At 48.9% G+C, this 18,702-nt stretch overlaps 1 protein-coding gene across 1 annotated transcript in view; it reads left to right on the top strand.

The window, feature by feature from the left end:
- The first annotated feature begins 923 nt into the window (after window positions 1-923).
- LOC141162666 (uncharacterized) overlaps window positions 924-18,702 on the top strand; it is a 61,188-nt gene continuing 43,409 nt past the window's right edge. The window contains exon 1 of the mRNA XM_073649012.1: window positions 924-1,097. The gene's annotated coding sequence lies outside the window, so the exon portion shown is untranslated. The remainder of the gene's footprint in view (window positions 1,098-18,702) is intronic.

An 18,702-nucleotide genomic window follows, 5' to 3' on the forward strand; every position in this document is an offset into this window, starting at 1 on the left:
CTGCAACAGCACTACTTCTGCATGTCACACTCTGCAACAGCACTACTTCTGCATGTCACACTCTACAACAGCACTACTTCTGCATGTCACACTCTGCAACAGCACTACTTCTGCATGTCACACTCTGCAACAGCACTACTTCTGCATGTCACACTCTACAACAGCACTACTTCTGCATGTCACACTCTACAACAGCACTACTTCTGCATGTCACACTCTGCAACAGCACTACTTCTGCATGTCACACTCTACAACAGCACTACTTCTGCATGTCACACTCTACAACAGCACTACTTCTGCATGTCACACTCTACAACAGCACTACTTCTGCATGTCACACTATACAACAGCACTACTTCTGCATGTCACACTCTGCAAGAGCACTACTTCTGCATGTCACACTCTGCAACAGCACTACTTCTGCATGTCACACTCTACAACAGCACTACTTCTGTATGTCACATTGACCATTGCATATCTTGAACATGCCAGCATGGGAGACTAGATTACATTTTTACATTACATTTCCCAGGCTGGGAGGACTCTATAAATAAGGTGATGACAAATGGTGAGGGCTCAGAGCATGATAGAGTGACTTGAATCCAAAAAGGAGGTAGTCCTGACTTACAGCCACCTAGAGAGGTGAAGGGAACTCTAGGAGAGGTTCTTCCTCTTATTCCAGGGGTTAAGATGATATTGAAACACTTAACAGGTTAATTTATAGGGGGATAATTGGTGAAAAATGCAAGGGAAATAATAAGGAACAGTAAAACAAATGTCATCACATAAATCCAGAAGATATGTTATTCTTTTAAAGGTATAGAATGTGCTTTGCATCAGGCCAGGATGTTAAGGATGACGCTTTCCCTTTAAGTGAAAGCAGACACAATCCTAACTAATCACACTTAACCCACAAATGGCTGCAGCAATGCAAATAATACAGTCCAAAGTTGAAGTCCAGTTGCTGCGGATGTTGGTGAACTTACAGGAACCGTTGGTGCACTTAATAACCCAATAAGAAAATCCTTCTCGCTGATGGTCCTATTATAAACTCCTGCTGCGTGGAACCAGAAGTCCCAGCAATATTCCCTTAACAGGTAGTTCAATCATAACTTCCTCAACAGTGCGACCACAAGTCCGAGCAGTAGCTACTCTTTGATGTAGCAGGTCTCGGGTCACACAGGGATCCAGCTTGGGGCTGCAAGGTCCAGGTGATTAGGGACACAGATGGTCCTCTGAGGTAAGCCTGGCAGGGGTGGACATCTCCTGGTAACCTGGCTGGTCTGCAGGTGCGGTTATGCTCCAGGGCTCACTGTCCTCCCCCAACACTGGACTGTTGGGCTGTCAGCTCTTACCATGTGTTTCTCTCCTGGCTCCTCAATGTCCCCACTCAATGAGTGACAGTTCACTTGCTCCCTAGTGCCACTAGCTCCTCCCTTCTCCATCTTGCTCAGCCAATCAGTCCTTTCTTCTGCTCTACTCCTCCTCTTCCAGGTTACAAAGAAGAACAAATGTTTCTGGTAGTTGTAGTCCGACGCAATAAAGGGATTAATGTCTGTTATTGTGTGTCATAGATGAAAATTAAAATCCATAAGACATCTCCAGAAGCAGAAGAGCTGACACTCTAACCCCTTTGACGTTGATCTCACATTGAACATATGGAGAAGAGGGATTAATTATATCTAGGAACAGAGAAACCAATTAACACAAGAGAAACAGGGAAAGAACTGACACTAACATTTATTTGATGCCGAGCACCCCAACAGTGGCCAGGAAATAAAAATAGGAAAAGGTCTTCTATGGGAAACAGATACCAAAATGAGAGGTAACTTTTGTTCTCATCAAAGCATCTTTCATAGACACGCCATCTCTGACGGTCAGATATGAATATTGGGGTTTGTGTCGATCTGATACTTATGGGACATAGGTTTTCGTCAAGGTAGCTAAGGGATGGATGTGACACTTTCACTCACATCCTTGTAGGGCCACTACAATCCCTCCAATTGAATAACGTTCTGATAGATGATGCTAGACATGTCATATTTGGTCTCTATGTAACTTTAAAATCATGATAAAAAATATGACGGCAATGTCTAATGATTGGGACTTTCAGAGGCAAAGATATCTTGTAAGTTATGGATCTCATAAAGTCCTGATGGGCAGAGAACATCCCACAAACAGACTTGATGAGATCATTAAGGGGAGGTGTTGTAGGCATAACTTAGGAGCTAATAAAGTGGAGAAATGGGGCTTGGATCAATTCTTAGTACTTGGTGGCATGGTTCGCTGTAGGTTCTGCCCGTTTTCCAATCGGAGTGCCTCACTCCGCTAAGCTCTGAACCATTTCCGTGACCAGGGTTAGTAAGTTTCTTTCGTTATTGCTTTTATTCTATGTAATTGTTTATACAGTATTGTTTGGTTCCCATTTTGTATCGTCTTGTATATATTTTTATAAACACTGCCTATCTTTCTGCATTAAATAGAAAATGTAATATCTCTGTAAACTACACCCCTGAAGCCATGCGCTACCTGTAATGGGTGTCCAATTGGCGTGTATAAATGATTGGTGGTGGCAGCGAGTAGGTTCTTTTCATTATTGCTCGGCTGACAGTGACCGTATGGGGGTATATACATGTATTCCATGCATTGTAATTGGAGGGTTTATATACCATACACTCACAGTGAGTTCCTCAATAACCAGCCTAGTAGTGGAAATAGCCACCATCTCACCCATCACTCTTCAGCCAATTACGTAATTGTCCTGATGGCTGGAGGCAGTGAAGTTGTGTTCTCCTGACAAAAAGTTAACAACAGTTGGATCTGCATGACCTTCCCCTTGGCTGTGTGTCATAAAAATATTAAGAAAATATAAATTTACACCTGGGGGAGGAGGCTGCAGCTCGTTAAGCTTCAAACACTACTCACAATAGCCATGACATTTCCAGCTGCAAACTCCATGCTTTTCGGCACCGACATAAAATATGGAATATCGAAGGTTCCATAATTCCGATAATAATGGGACACGTATTTTTAGCAGCGCGGTCAGCTAAGGAACAATACGCTTATTTTTCCGTAGCTGTATGCCCCTCCGATGAGCGGTAATGCAAAAGTACAAAATAACAGAACGCAGCTATGTCATGTGTGGTCTCTAAATATAGGTAAATTCATAATGGAAAATATGGCATCACTTGCAAGCTTCTGCGATCAACCAGCGATAAGTTATCGCGGAAGTTAGATATTTTAATGAAAATATGAAGGCTGGAGCTCAGCACACGTGATGTCATCACAGGGGTGTGTTGGCAGGTCTCCCTCTTCGGCATAAAAAATACAGCTTAAGGGGGTGTCGGTATTCATTGCTGGGGGATATAGATTCTCTAAGCAAGGGATCCCGTTCGATAACGGTCAAATCAATTGGAGCGCCTCCCCTCCAGCTAAATGGAATTGTCTCTGCGATCTTTTTAGTAAGTTCTTCTTTAATCCCATTTTATTTGTGTAACTGTATACTCTGTGTTGTATGGTCCACCTTTGTAAAATCTGTTATGGGTCCAGGTGGTGGAACCTCTGTGCCGCGGTGCAAGGAGGGACCCAGAGGGGCGTAACTAAGTATCAACTCAGACCGACCCTGGTCGTACGGCCGCTAACGACTCCGTGACCAGGGAGGGACCGAGCAGAGGGACCAGGTGCTACTCTGGGGACGACCTTGTAAGAGAGCAGGTGGCTCCCATGGGTGGCTCCCACTTTGTGGAAACTTGTGCTTCAGTAAAAGTATCTATAATAACGGTACCTGTCTTGATTGATCTCAGTAGTGCCTCCAATTTAACACCCCTTTAAGCCGCCTCCATGGGCAGGGTGTCTAGTGTCTCCACCTGAATTTTACTGGGGGCTCCGTTCCGTACACAATCACAAGAGATGAGATTGAAACATTTAACAGGATTATTTATAGGGGGATAAATGGTGAAAAATACAGGTGGGGGGGCATAAAAAAGAACAGCAAAATAAATATTACATAAACCCAGAAAATATGTTATTCTCTTAAAGGTACAGAATGTCCTTTGCAGCAGGCCTGGATGTTAAGGGTGACACTTTCCCTTTAAGTGAAAGAAAACACAATTCTAACTAATCACACTTAACCAAGAAATGGCTGCGGCAATGCGACTAATACAGTCCAACGTTGGGGCCTGGTTGCCGCTGATTTTGGCACACTTACAGGAACCATTGACGTACCATGACGATGTGTCACGTGCCAGCTGCAGACAGTGATTGGCCAGTGAACAGATTAAGCAGGGATTGTCCAGGAGTGGACAAACCCTTTAAATATAAACAGCAAAATACCTAGTAACCTGCCAAATTTAATCAACAGGTTATTTTGTTTGAAGCATAAACTAGAAAATAAAAAAGTGCCTCTTTTCTACATTTGCTACATTTAAAAATGATAGAAATTACATAGTAATTTTTTTTGCTATTTTGTATTTTGCTATTTTGCTTCCTCCCCGCCCAGGAGATGTGGTATGATCAGACCATGTTCCGTACACGGTCAGACACAGCCATTACACAGGGGAACATGTATAAGATTATCTCAGCACAGGAACATTTTATTTAAATACATCCAATTGTGGAACTTATTATTATTCCAATATCTATTGATTAAAATTTACTTGCATTCATGGGAAAACCCCTTTAATCCAGGGGATATTTTGAAGTTCTTAGGTGCGACATGCCTTGGTGTGAGAGAAATGAGGAGCGCCGAGCAGACGGCCCGAGGGCAGAGAGGAGCGCCGAGCAGACGGCCATAAGGCAGAGAGGAGCACTGAGGAGACGGCCCGAGGACAGAGAGGAGCGCCGAGCAGACGGCCCGAGGGCAGAGAGGAGTGTCGAGCAGACGGCCCGAGGGCAGAGAGGAGCGCCGCGCAGACGGCCCGAGGGCAGAGAGGAGCACTGAGCAGACGGCCCGAGGGCAGAGGGGGGCGCCAAGCAGACGGCCCGAGAGCAGAGAGGAGCACTGAGGAGACGGCCCGAGGACAGAGAGGGGCGCCAAGCAGACGGCCCGAAGGCAAAGAGGAGTGCCAAGCAGACGGCCCGAGGGCAGAGAGGAGCGCCGAGCAGACGGCCCGAGGGCAGAGAGGAGCACTGAGCAGACGGCCCGAGGGCAGAGAGGGGCGCCAAGCAGACAGCCCGAAGGCAGAGAGGAGCGCCAAGCAGATGGCCCGAGGGCAGAGAGGAGCTCCGAGCAGACGGCCCGAGGGCAGAGAGGAGCTCCAAGCAGACGGCCCGAGGACAGAGAGGGGCGCCGAGCAGACGGCCCGAGGGCAAAGAGGAGTGCCAAGCAGACGGCCCGAGGGCAGAGAGGAACATCAAGCAGACGGCCCGAGGGTAGAGAGGAGCGCCGAGCAGACGGCCCGAGGGCAGAGAGGAGCACTGAGGAGACGGCCCGAGGACAGAGAGGGGCGCCAAGCAGACGGCCCGAGGGCAAAGAGGAGTGCCAAGCAGACGGCCCGAGGGCAGAGAGGAGCGCCGAGCAGACGGCCCGAGGGCAGAGAGGAGCACTGAGCAGACGGCCCGAGGGCAGAGAGGGGCGCCAACAGACAGCCCGAAGGCAGAGAGGAGCGCCGAGCAGATGGCCCGATGGCAGAGAGGAGCTCCGAGCAGACGGCCTGAGGGCAGAGAGGAGCTCCGAGCAGACGGCCCGAGGACAGAGAGGGGCGCCGAGCAGACGGCCCGAGGGTAAAGAGAAGTGCCAAGCAGACGGCCCGAGGGCAGAGAGGAACATCGAGCAGACGGCCCGAGGGTAGAGAGGAGCGCCGAGCAGACGGCCCGAGGTCAGAGAGGAGCACTGAGGAGACGGCCTGAGGGCAGAGATGAGCGCCAAGCAGATGGCCCGAGGTCAGAGAGGAGCACTGAGGAGACGGCCCGAGGACAGAGGGGGGCGCCAAGCAGACGGCCCGAGGGCAGAGAGGAGCACTGAGGAGACGGCCTGAGGACAGAGAGGGGCGCCAAGCAGACGGCCCGAAGGCAAAGAGGAGTGCCAAGCAGACGGCCCGAGGGCAGAGAGGAGCGCCGAGCAGACGGCCCGAGGGCAGAGAGGAGCACGGAGCAGACGGCCCGAGGGCAGAGAGGGGCGCCAAGCAGACAGCCCGAAGGCAGAGAGGAGCGCCGAGCAGATGGCCCGAGGGCAGAGAGGAGCTACGAGCAGATGGCCCGACGGCAGAGAGGAGCTCCGAGCAGATGGCCCGAGGGCAGAGAGGAGCTCCGAGCAGACGGCCCGAGGACAGAGAGGGGCGCCGAGCAGACGGCCCGAGGGCAGAGAGGGGCTCCGAGCTGACAGCCTGAGGCCAGAGACGAGCTCCGAGCTGACGGCCCGAGGGCAGAGAGGAGCTCTGAGCAGACGGTCTGAGGGCAGAGAGGGGCTCCTAGCAGACGGCCCGAGGACAGAGAGGAGCTCCGAGCAGACGGCCCGAGGGCAGAGAGGAGCGCCGAGCAGATCGCCCGAGGGCAGAGAGGGGCTCCGAGCTGACAGCCTGAGGCCAGAGACGAGCTCCGAGCTGACGGCCCGAGGGCAGAGAGGAGCTCTGAGCAGACGGCCTGAGGGCAGAGAGGGGCTCCTAGCAGACGGCCCGAGGACAGAGAGGAGCTCCGAGCAGACGGCCCGAGGGCAGAGAGGCGCGCCGAGCAGACGGCCCGAGGAGAGCTGATCAGATGGCCCGAGGGCAGAGAGGAGCATGGAGCAGATGGCCTGAGGGCTGAGAGGAGAACTGAGCAGACGGCCCGAGTGCAGAGAGGAGCGCTGAGCAGAAGGCCTGAGGAGAGCTGAGCAGACGGCCTGAGGAGAGCTGAGCAGATGGCCTGAGGAGAGCTGAGCAGAAATCCTGAGTGCAGAGAGGAGCGCCGAGCAGAAGGCCCGAGGAGAGCTGAGCAGATGGCCTGAGGAGAGCTGAGCAGATGGCCTGAGGAGAGCTGAGAAGATGGCCTGAGGAGAGCTGAGCAGAAATCCCGAGTGCAGAGAGGAGCGCCGAGCAGAAGGCCCGAGGAGAGCTGAGCAGAAGGCCTGAGGAGAGCTGAGCAGATGGCCTGAGGAGAGCTGAGCAGATGGCCTGAGGAGAGCTGAGCAGAAATCCCGAGGGCAGAGAGGAGCGCTGAGCAGACGTCCTTAGGAGCACCGAGCAGATGGCCTGAGCATGGATTTGGAAGAAAAAGAACTTAGCTGCTCTGCATCTAATGATGGATCCGTCCCCTGCTGCTTTCAGTTGCTCTGCTCCTATAATGGACCTGGCCAACGGGAGGGTATAGCAGTATTGTGAACACAAACTTAAAGTGGTTGTCCATCACGTTCTAACATTTTCTTCATGTTGCCAGGGAAAAATGAAATGGTATGGCTTGGGGGCTTGGTCGGAGGGTGGTTTGTCCCTCTTTGAGTCCCTCAGAGGTTGAGAGGTATGGGCCATGAAGATATGGGAATGACCCCAACCACAGAATATCATGCATTAAACGTCGCTGTCAGAGACTGACTGCTGTATTTAATTAAGAGGATAACAGCAGCGATCTGAGGTCATCTCTTATCACTGCTGCTAAATGCAGATGCCCGCTGTATACTCCTGGCCCGCTCTGTATACTTGCACCCAGTGTATTACCTGCATATGCCATCATGTCTCTTGACCATTGATGTCCTCCTCCCGATGGTATTTACTTGTTACTAGTGATGAGCGAGCATGCTCGCTATTGCTCGTTGCTCGGCCACTATTTCCGGGGTTGCTCGGCGGGAACTCGGGTCCCCTCCCTGCATGTTTGGCGCTCTTTAGAGAGCAAATAAACATGCAGGGATTGCCTGACACGCACTGTAATCCCGTAGCCATGTTGGTTGTGGGCATTACAGTGATTGGCTGGCCGCACAGCATCATCAGATCTATATAATAGCTGGTAATCCTATGCTCGTCACAGTCTTGTGCAAGTTCTGCCACTTAAGATGAGAGAGGCCTGTAATTGACATCATAGGTCGACCTCAACTATGAGAGACAAAATGAGAAAACAAATCCTGAAAATCACATTGTCTGATTTGGAAAGAAATTTTTATCAAATTTTGGTGGAAAATAAGTATTTGGTCAATTACAAACAAGCGAGATTTCTGTCTCTCACAGACCTGTAACTTCTTCTTTAAGAGGCTCCTCTGTCCTCCACTCATTACCTGTAGTACTGGCTCCTCTGTCCTCCACTCATTACCTGTAGTACTGGCTCCTCTGTCCTCCACTCATTACCTGTAGTACTGGCTCCTCTGTCCTCCACTCATTACCTGTAGTACTGGCTCCTCTGTCCTCCACTCATTACCTGTAGTACTGGCTCCTCTGTCCTCCACTCATTACCTGTAGTACTGGCTCCTCTGTCCTCCACTCATTACCTGTAGTACTAGCTCCTCTGTCCTCCACTCATTACCTGTAGTACTGGCTCCTGTTTGAACTCGTTATCAGTATAAAAGACACCTGTCCGTAACCTCAAACAGTCGCACTCCAAACTCCACTATGGTGAAGACCAAAGAGCTGTCGAAGGACACCAGAAACAAAATTGTAGCCCTGCACCAGGCTGGGAAGAATGAACCTGCAATAGGCAAGCAGCTTGGTGTGAAGAAACCAACTGTGGGAGCAATAATTAGAAAATGGAAGACATACAAGACCACTGATAATCTCCCACGATCTGGGGCTCCACACAAGGTCTCACCCCGTGAGGTCAAAATGATCTTAAGAACGGTGAGGAAAAATCCCAGAACCACACGGGGGGACCTAGTGAATGACCTGCAGAGAGCTGGGACCAACGTTACACAGACTACCATCAGTAACACACTACGCCGCCAGGGACTCAGATCCTGTAGTGCCAGACGTGTCCCCCTGCTTAAGCCATTACATGTCTGGGCCTGTCTGAAGTTTGCTAGAGAGCATTTGGATGATCCAGAAGAGTATTGGAATGTCATATGGTCAGAAACCAAAGTAGAACTGTTTGGTAGAAACACAACTCGGCGTGTTTGGAGGAGAAAGAATGCTGAGTTGCATCCAAAGAACACCATACCTACCGTGAAGCATGGGGATGGCAACATAATGCTGCTTTGGGGCAGTTTCTCTGCCAAGGGACCAGGACGAATGATCCGTTTGCATGAAAGAATGAATGGGGCCATATATCGTGAGCTTTTGAGTGCAAATATCCTTCCATCAGCAAGGGCATTGAAGATGAAACGTGGCTGGGTCTTTCAGCACGACAATGATCCCAAACACACCACCAGGGCAATGAAGGAGTTGCTTCGTAAGAAGCATTTCAAGGTCCTGGAGTGGCCTACCCAGTCTCCAGATCTAAACCCTATAGAAAACCTTTGGAGGGAGTTGAAAGTCCGTGTTGCCCAGCGACAGCCCCAAAACATCCCTGCTCTAGAGGAGATCTGCATGGAGGAATGGGCCAACATACCAGCAACAGTGTGTGCCAACCTTGTGAAGACTTACAGAAAACGTTTGACCTCTGTCATTGCCAACAAAGGATATATAACAAAGTATTGAGATGAAGTTTTGTAATTTACCAAATACTTATTTTCCACCAAAATTTGAAAAAAAAATTCTTTCCAAATCAGACAATGTGATTTTCAGGATTTGTTTTCTCATTTTCTCTCTCATAGTTGAGGTCGACCCATGATGTCAATTACAGGCCGACCTCATCTTTGTAAGTGGGAGAACTTGCACAATTGGGGGCTGACTAAATACTTTTTTTTCCCCACTGTATATAAATCTGAACTAACAGTCCTTCTGAGGACTAATCCAGCTGCAGATATTACTGGTGATAGCAGGAGTTAGGCAGGCAGAGTGTGTGGACTCTGTATACAGCAGAATAGGGTCCATTGCATGTTCTTCCTGCTGCTGCTATTACTGATATCCATAGCCCTAGATATCAGAACTAATTTTTTTTGCTCTTAATCCTGATTATTTGCTTAAACAATACAGTACACCATTTTGCTACTCCATTTGCTTGTTAGCAGCATACAGGCCGATTTTTTTTATTTTATTCACGTTACTGTATTGTGGAAGCAGAGAAACTTGTCCATCATCTGACGTGATCCCATATTACTGCTGTAATAATCGTGAATTTGTTTGGAGCGTGCCAAATATTATACTATCCTGTCTGACAATTGTGTGTTGTTCAACCTATTCACACTTAGTCGCTGACCAATACCATATCTATAAGGCCACTGCCTAAAACCGTTGTCATCAGACGTGATCAGATATTACTGCAGTAATAATACAGAATTTTTTGAAAGCGTGCCAGATATTACACTCCATTTAAAGTCTGCCAGTTGTGTGTTTTTCAAACTTATTCACATTTGTTCGCTGACCAATATCATACTATTAGGCCACTGCCTAAAACCGTGGTCATCAGCCATGATCCCATATTACTGCCGTAATAATCGTCACATTTTGGGGACCGTGCCAGATATTACGCTCCATTTAAAGTCTGCCAGTTGTGTGTTGTTCAAACCTATCTATACTTGCCTGTTGACCATTGCCAAAACCATACTACAAGGCCATTGCCTAAAGCCGTGATCATCAGAAGGGATCAGATATTACTGTGCTAATAATCCAGCATTTTTTGGGAGTGTGTCAGATATTACACTCCATTTAAATTCTGCTAGTTGTGTGTTGTTCAAACCTATTCACAGTTGGTCGCTGACCAATAGTATATCTGTGAACAATGTTGTTAAGAGTATTACTCCACTTTTTTTGACTGACAATTAAACATACAAAAAAAAAGCTAAAATGGATTTTCCTGGAAGAAATGTTAACAAACATTTTTTGCAGGGTCGTGACTTGTATATAAGGCCAAATAAACAACAACAAAAAAAGTTATGGACTGTGGAAGAGATTTATGCGACCAGAATGAACACTCATCTCGAGCTGATGATACCACCTAGCACTTGTCCATATTGTAAATGCAACTGACATCTTTATCGATAGGGAATAGATTAGATTTTTATTTTTTTTCGGCAGTACCAGCTGCACGCACTATAAGGCAATAACACCTGGCTGGATCGGTGTAATACGCTATCCATACTGCGATACATCACGCGTAAATGAATTTCAGATAAGACAGGTAATATTCTAGAATATAGAATATATTTGAATTTTGCTTCCCATTATTAAGGAGTGGGTCTCCTATACTGTTATTGCATATGCAGCAATTTCAAGGGCTGCCAAAAATTAGGACTTACTCCAATACACATTTGAAGAGACATTAAAAAAAAAACTATAAAAACAGAGTAGGATCTTTCTTTAGTATAAAAACCAGACTCTCCAATGTAACCTCAATGTAATCACATTTTACAGCTCCAGCACCTCCTCCTCCTCTTCGGCCTCCATCTCCGAAATGACATTAGTCACAAGCTAGAAGCACTGCAGAACTGCCTTGGCCAAGCGCCAACAGGCTGTGCTGAAGCTAATATGCTTAGGTGACAAACCGCACAATGCTGCAGAGTTGTTTAAAGCTGTAACACAGCAGCCTGATCTGTGGCTCTCACCGCTGAACATACAGCCAGGCATGGTCATGTGTGACAATGGGCGGAACCTGGTGACGGAGAAATGACAGCCGGGGTAGATACGGTTTCCCTCTATGCCAGTTCTTTCACCAAGCTAAAGAATATGGCTGTGGTGAAATACAACTCTCACCGAGAAGCAGCCCTGGCTAAGAAAAGTCTGTGTGAAGGTTCCCGGACACTCAATTGATGCGCCCCCAGGGCAGTGGGGTACTCGGTGCCGTGTCGGTGGATGTTGAGAAAAGGGATAGGGCACGGCGGCTGGCCCGGTCCGTGGCCCATTGCGGTCAACCAAAAAGGGGATTGGAACTTGGATAAAAATAAAAATAAATAGTTTGTGACGCCACCTGTGGTACCTGGTAATGATTACCAGCGCTGCTTCAGACCTCCGGGGGTGTTGGGATGGCAGCTGAGGTGTTTCTGCTCCCCACAGGTGGAGCGGGCCCCCGGGGCAGGGATGGTGTGAAGGGATGCAGGAGAGAGGGGACCCAGCTGGGTCAGAGGAAGAACAGACACACAAACAGGGGTTCGCTTCAGTACTTTTACTGCAGATGGTAGTCAGGTACGGTCCAGGGTACTTGTAGGTGGGGTGCACTTCTGGTCTTGTTCCCCAGTGAGTGGGTGTAAGGCCTCCTTTCTGTATCTTCCTGTCTCTCTCCCTGGAGCTTCTGACCTGCCTGGAACAGGGTCTAGCTCCCTTGATGTTTCTCTCACCCGTCTTGCTTGGCGCCGAGGGCTTTCCCTCTGGTTACCACGATCCCTGGACGCTGGGGCCTTCGTGGTACCTAGTCCTCTGAATGTGCGCTATTCACGGATGGACTGAGGGATATGAAATCCTCCTCAGTATGCCGGATTCCCTACTGGGCATAGAGATCCCAATAGGCTCGGGCCCGGTGCCTGGCTTGCATCAGGGGACGAACCCTCTGTGGTTCCTCTGTCCCTCATGGCTCTTCTCCTCTCCTCTGCCTTCTGGCCCACTCTAGGCCCTCACTGGCCAGACTAGCCCACAACTTGGGCCTAGCCTGGCTTTCAGCCACACAGACTTCAGCTTGTCTGGTGCTGCAGCATCGTGTCACACTCACTGCTTCCCACTGACTGACTTCCTGAACTCCACCCCCCAGTATATATATACCTGACAGGGCTCCATCTAGTGGATTTGGGAGGAGGTGTCTGCATGTATTGAGGCCACTGGGGAGAATCCATCTGTGCAACACCCAGGAGTTCTGTGACAGCCTGCAGCCGCAGGGCGTCACACTGTGGTTGCTTTTTTACTTTGGACTGGCTCCAGCAATCTATAAGACTTAAGAAGATGCAATCTGGCACCTTGGCAAAGCCCAATTCTTTTCTCCCTCTGATATCTAACAAATAATAATAATCTTTATTTATATAGCGCCAACATATTCCGCAGCGCTTTACCATTCAGACACATTATCGGCACTGTCCCAATTGGGGCTCACCATCTACATTCCCTATCAGTGTTTGGACTGTGGGAGGAAACCAGAGAATCTGGAGGAAACACACGCAAACACGGGGAGAACATGCTAACTCCTTGCAGATGTTGTCCTTGGTGGGATTTGAACCCAGGATCCCAGCGCTGCAAGACTTCTGTGCTACCCACTGAGCCACCATACAGTGCTAACCACTGAGCTACCCTGCTGCCCAGACAGGTCATGCTGGAGAAACTTGCAACTACTGCCACTCAGTGTCTTCAGCTCCTTTGTTAGAAACTAATGTTTGGGCAGCCACTCAGTCTACCAAATAAAATTCCTGAGATGGAAATTGTGGATGGCTTCACTTCTAGTACTGGGTGCTAATACCAAACCGTGGCGTGCCATAACTCACTGGAAATATTCCTGTATGGTTGGAGACAAGCTCATTCCCACAGAAAAATACCAGTGTCCGGCGGATGGCACAACACATGGATGTAAAGGGATATAGAAAGTTAAGGAGGACCCTAGTGGTAGGGAACAAGGGAAGGGACACCTCCTGACACCAACCTGTGTCCGTCCCTAAATTTCCTATCGTCCCTAGACGGGTCTCCCTCCCTCCCGTGCGCGATCACGTGCCTAAGCCATCGCTGGCCCTGGACTTAACCTGGCGAGTGCGCAGGCCAGCGAGACACTAGTCTCTCCACTACAATAGGACAACACAAGGAAGGGAAGACAAACAATGGGAAGATATCTGTATTTTATGTTCTCTCTAACAAGAAACTTCACTAGAGATGAGCGTTGTTCTACTCGAACTGTTCGCCAATCTCAAATTCGAGCTGTTTTGGGCGGTGTTCGAGCCGTTCGGCGAACACGAACGATTTGAGAAAAATTCGGCTGTTCGAGGTTATGTTCGATAACTGTTCGTGCACCAAAATCATAACTGGATTTTTTCTCAGTAATGATGAAAATTAATGTTAATACGCAGTTTGAGTGTACAGCGGGGCGGGGGGAGGGGCAGGGGATGGATCTCTGCAGGAACAATGAAGATCTCCATTTTTTTTTCTCTTTCCCGCATTTGCAGTGGGGAGGTGCAATCTGTCAGCCTATCAGCAGCGCACACACGGAGCGAAGTGCTTTTTTTCACACAAGCAAGGGCATGTGTGATTGGCAGTGTATGTCACATGTCCTTGCCCTATAAGACCAAGCCATTTTCCCCGTCGCCACCATTTTCTCACTGCTGCAGCTGCGTGTTAGACGGCACCGCTGTTGCTGTGTGCGATATACCTTGTTAATTTCAAGCCAATTTTCGCACAAATATACAGATAGCTTGGGAGTAGGGAATAGTTGTGATTGCAGTCCTTTTAAGGACTAGGTTACAGCATTTCCTACGACTTTTATCAGGCAGGTCTGTGCTCTTAAATAGATAGGTTGTGGGAGTAAAGACTAATTGTAATTGCAGTCCTTTTCAGGACTAGGTTACATCAGTTCCTATCAGTTTTTGCCAGGCAGGTCTGTGCCAGTGCTGTGCAAGTTTTTTTCACAGCATTTGGCTGAATCTAGCAAAGCTAATCCTTTTTGGCCTATTGCAGAGTGTGTTAGTCAGTGGAGTAGCCTATCTGTGTTGCAAGATATACCACCTGTGTATAGAATACCAATTTTTTTACTGCACTTAGTGAAGTAAAATCTTTTGGGCATAGCATCATTCTATTAGTCCATCTATACTGACCTCCATCAGGTTGCAAACTGAATATATTTTTTTCTGCATCTACCTCTGAAAAAATATTGGGCTTCTAGCTGTGTGTGGGACTTGTTCTATTAATCCATCTATACAGACCTCCATCAGGTTGCAAATTGAATATAATTTTTATCTGCATCTAGCTCTGAAAAAATATTTGGCCTTCTAGCAGTGTGTGGGACTTTCTCTATTAGTCCATCTATACTGACCTCCATCAGGTTGCAAATTGAATATAATTTTTTTCTGCATCTAACCCAGCCAATAGTTTTGGCCTAATGCCACAGTTTGGCCACTCAGCTCTGCTCGGTTCCCATCCATTGTTTTTTTGTGCAAACAACTCCAGAGTTGTTAATTAGTTAACCACCAAAATGAGTGGAAAAAGGCCTGCTGCTGGTGGAAAGGGGAATAGGTGTGTTGGGAAGGGGAAAAAAGCTTGTGTCCGTGGGGTAGGTGTTAAAGCAACAGTAACATCTGCAGAAGAAAGACCATCTTCCAGCCAAACTAAAATGTCTACTTCCTTTAGCGGACAATGTGATAAGATCCCTTTCTTACGGCCACGCCAATCGCTACAAATTCCAGATGAGGCACAAAAACAGCAGGTGCTTCAACGGATATCAAGTGCTCCTTTAAGTGGGCTCTCCTCCACATCAACTTCAACATCACAAATACTCCAGTCCTCAAAGGTGTCACCCCAATCGCACTTGCTTCCTCACAGCTCCCAAATCTCCAGCTGCCCGTCTGAGTATGAGGTAGAACAGATGGTTGAGTCTGCAGAGCTGTTTACTCATACTATAGCCTGGGAATCAGAGGTCGACTCCAGCGCTTCTGTGAATCCAGACGAGGAAATGATCTGCACTGATGCCCAGAATCTTTATGAGTCGGATCCAGGACCAGACGCAGAAGGTTCTGACCATAATGTAGACCCTCATTCCCAAACTGTAACTCCTGTTGGTGGAGACAATGAGGAAGACGATGATAAGACTCAAATACCTGATTGGAGCGACAACTTTAGTTTTTTGTCAGGGCAGGAACAGGTTGGCTCTGAGGACGACGGGTGTGATAACGCACAGGGTGATGATGATGAGGTTGGAGATCCCACTTACTGTCAACCCACAGTCAGCCAAGAGATGAGGTCAGCAGAGGAGGTGGAGGAAGATGCTAGTGACGACGAGGTCAGGTTGCGCCTTCCTGGACAGAGACGTAGTACTGGAAGCACGTCAACAACTGCATCCTCAAACACAATTCTGCCTCTCACCACAAGTCGTGGTGGCTCTTCAGGTCGCATGGGTGCTAAACCTTGCATAGCCTGGGCATTTTTTCAGATCGATAAAGATGACCTAACTCGTGTTATCTGTAACATTTGTCAGCAAAAGCTAAGTAGAGGCCAAAAAATACATAGTTTGAGTACTTCATGCATGAACCGGCACATGGACATGAAGCATAAGTTGCAGTAGGAAGCTCAGTGTGATACAATGCGGCCTAGCCGGCCGGGCCAACCACCGTCTGCCATATCTTGTGCATCCGCGGCCTCTTCATCCTCTGTGACTGGGGGGACAGCAGTCACACCTGTTTTGGGGCGCAGACCTGCCACCTCTTTACCCGCAACAGCCAGCGTGATTGGCAGGTCATCATTTTCTTTGGAGGTGGTAACACCAGCTGGTGTTGAGCGCTGTCCGACATCGATAGCACCACCTTTGGAACAAGGCAACCTAACATGTCCGCCTGCATCTTCCTCACAGACCGGCAGTTTGCCGGGGACACCCTTATCAACACCGTCTAAGCACAATAGCCAGCCCTCGGTCCCTCAGATGTGGACAAGTAAAAGACCATTTCCTCCTAGCCATGAGAAAGCTAAGAGGTTGAATTTCACCATCTGCAAGTTCTTGGCTACAGAAATGCTGCCTTTCCGCCTGGTGGACACAGAGGATTTTCGAGACCTTATGTCCGTCGCAGTGCCCCAGTACCAGATGCCCAGTCGGCACTACTTCTCAAAGAAAGGTGTGCCTGCGCTCCACCAGCATGTCGCACACAACATCACCGCTTCTTTGAGAAACTCTGTGTGTGACAGGGTGCATTTCACCACAGACACTTGGACGAGTAGGCATGGACAGGGGCGTTACATGTCGCTGACTGGGCACTGGGTAACTATGGTGACAGCAGGACAAGGGGCTGCTGTCCAAGTCTTGCCGTCCCCACGAGTTGTGCGTCAATCCTCTTTATGTCAAAGTTCCTCCACTGCTTCTGCCTCCTCAACCTCCTCTCGGTCTTCCACCTGCACCCAAAGCCTGTCTGGTCATGCCACAAGCTTTCTAACTGCGCAGAAGGGATCCTGCACACCTCCTTACTATGCTGGCAGTAGGGCTCAACGTCATCATGCGGTTTTTACATTGAAATGTCTGGGAAATGTGAGTCACACAGCTGAGGAGTTGTGGTCAGCTCTGGAGAACCAATTTCATGAATGGTTGTCTCCACTGGACCTGAAACCAGGGAAGGCCGTGTGCGACAATGCTGCAAACCTGGGTGCGGCCCTTCGCCGGGGCAATGTCACACACGCGCCTTGTATGGCTCACGTGTTGAACCTGGTTGTCCAGCAATTTTTAGCCCACTATCCCAGACTAGATGGCCTTCTGCAGAGGGCTCGGTCGCTGTGTGCTCACTTCCGCCGTTCGCATCCCGCAGCTCAGTATCTCTACAGAAGTCGTTGGGCCTGCCACTTCACCGGCTAAAATGCGATGTGCCTACTCGGTGGAATTCATCTCTGCACATGTTGCAGCGACTGTGGCAGCACCGACAAGCCCTGGTGCAATACGTTCTGACGTATAGCCTGGGCCAACGAGATCCAGAGGTGGGGCAAATCACGCTGGAGGAGTGGTCTCAGATCAGGGACCTATGCACCCTTCTGCACAGTTTTGAAATGGTGACGAAGATGTTTAGTGCTGACGATGCCATTATCAGCATGACTATTCCGGTGATTTACATGCTGGAGCACATGTTAAACAGAATTCGGAGTCAGGTGGTGGCACAAGAGGAGGTGGAGGAAGTAAAGGAGGAGGAGTTGTATGCGGAAGGGCTAACATCTGCAAGGTCCAGACGGTCGGCAGCACCAAGGCGGCAGGCATGTGAGGGTGGGGGAGATGGTTTTACCAGGGCGCATGGTAGCAGCCAAACTAGTGAGGAAGGTGCAGGAGCCCAGGAAGAAGTGGAGGACGAACTGATGGAAGACTCATCAGATGAGGGAGACCTTGATCACATTTCTGTTGTGCGAGGTTGGGGGGAGAGGACAGAGGAAGGAAGCATGATTGTTACCTCGCCACCAACACAACAGGGACTTGGTGCTCCTGGATGCGCAACACACATGAGTGCCTTCTTGCTGCACTACCTGCAACATGACCCTCGAATTGTGAGAATTAGAAATAATCCTGACTACTGGGTTGCCACACTGTTAGATCCCCGGTACAAAAGTAAATTTGCAGAAATTATTCCTGCCATAGAAAGGGATGCACGCATGCAGGAGTATCAGCAGAGACTGTTGCAGAATCTTACATGTGCTTTTCCACAAAATACCAGTGGTGCACGTAGTGAATCTCACAGTTCCAACTTGCCAACCGTGGGACGTCAAGTGTTCAGCACTCAAACCGTAACAGAACCACAGTATCTGCTGGTAACATCAATTTTGCGGAATCATTTCACCACTTTTTTAGCCCATCCTTTGCAAGGCCACAGGAGACAAGAAGTCTGACACATAGTCAACGCCTAGAGACGATGGTACAGGAGTATCTCCAAGTAAACATTGAAGCCACGACTGTGTCACTGGACCCTTGCTCTTTTTGGGCTTCCAATCTGGATAAATGGCCGGAGCTAGCCACTTACGCCTTGGAGATCTTGTCATGCCCCGCAGCCAGCGTTCTGTCTGAACGTGTGTTCAGCGCTGCTGGTGGTGTGCTGACAGATAAGCGCACGCGGCTCTCCACTGATAATGTAGACAGACT

This window comes from Phyllobates terribilis, unplaced genomic scaffold (genome assembly GCF_046119375.1).
Source record: "Phyllobates terribilis strain yellow unplaced genomic scaffold, ASM4611937v1 Scaffold_9__5_contigs__length_417890890, whole genome shotgun sequence".
Taxonomy (NCBI): domain Eukaryota; kingdom Metazoa; phylum Chordata; class Amphibia; order Anura; family Dendrobatidae; genus Phyllobates; species Phyllobates terribilis.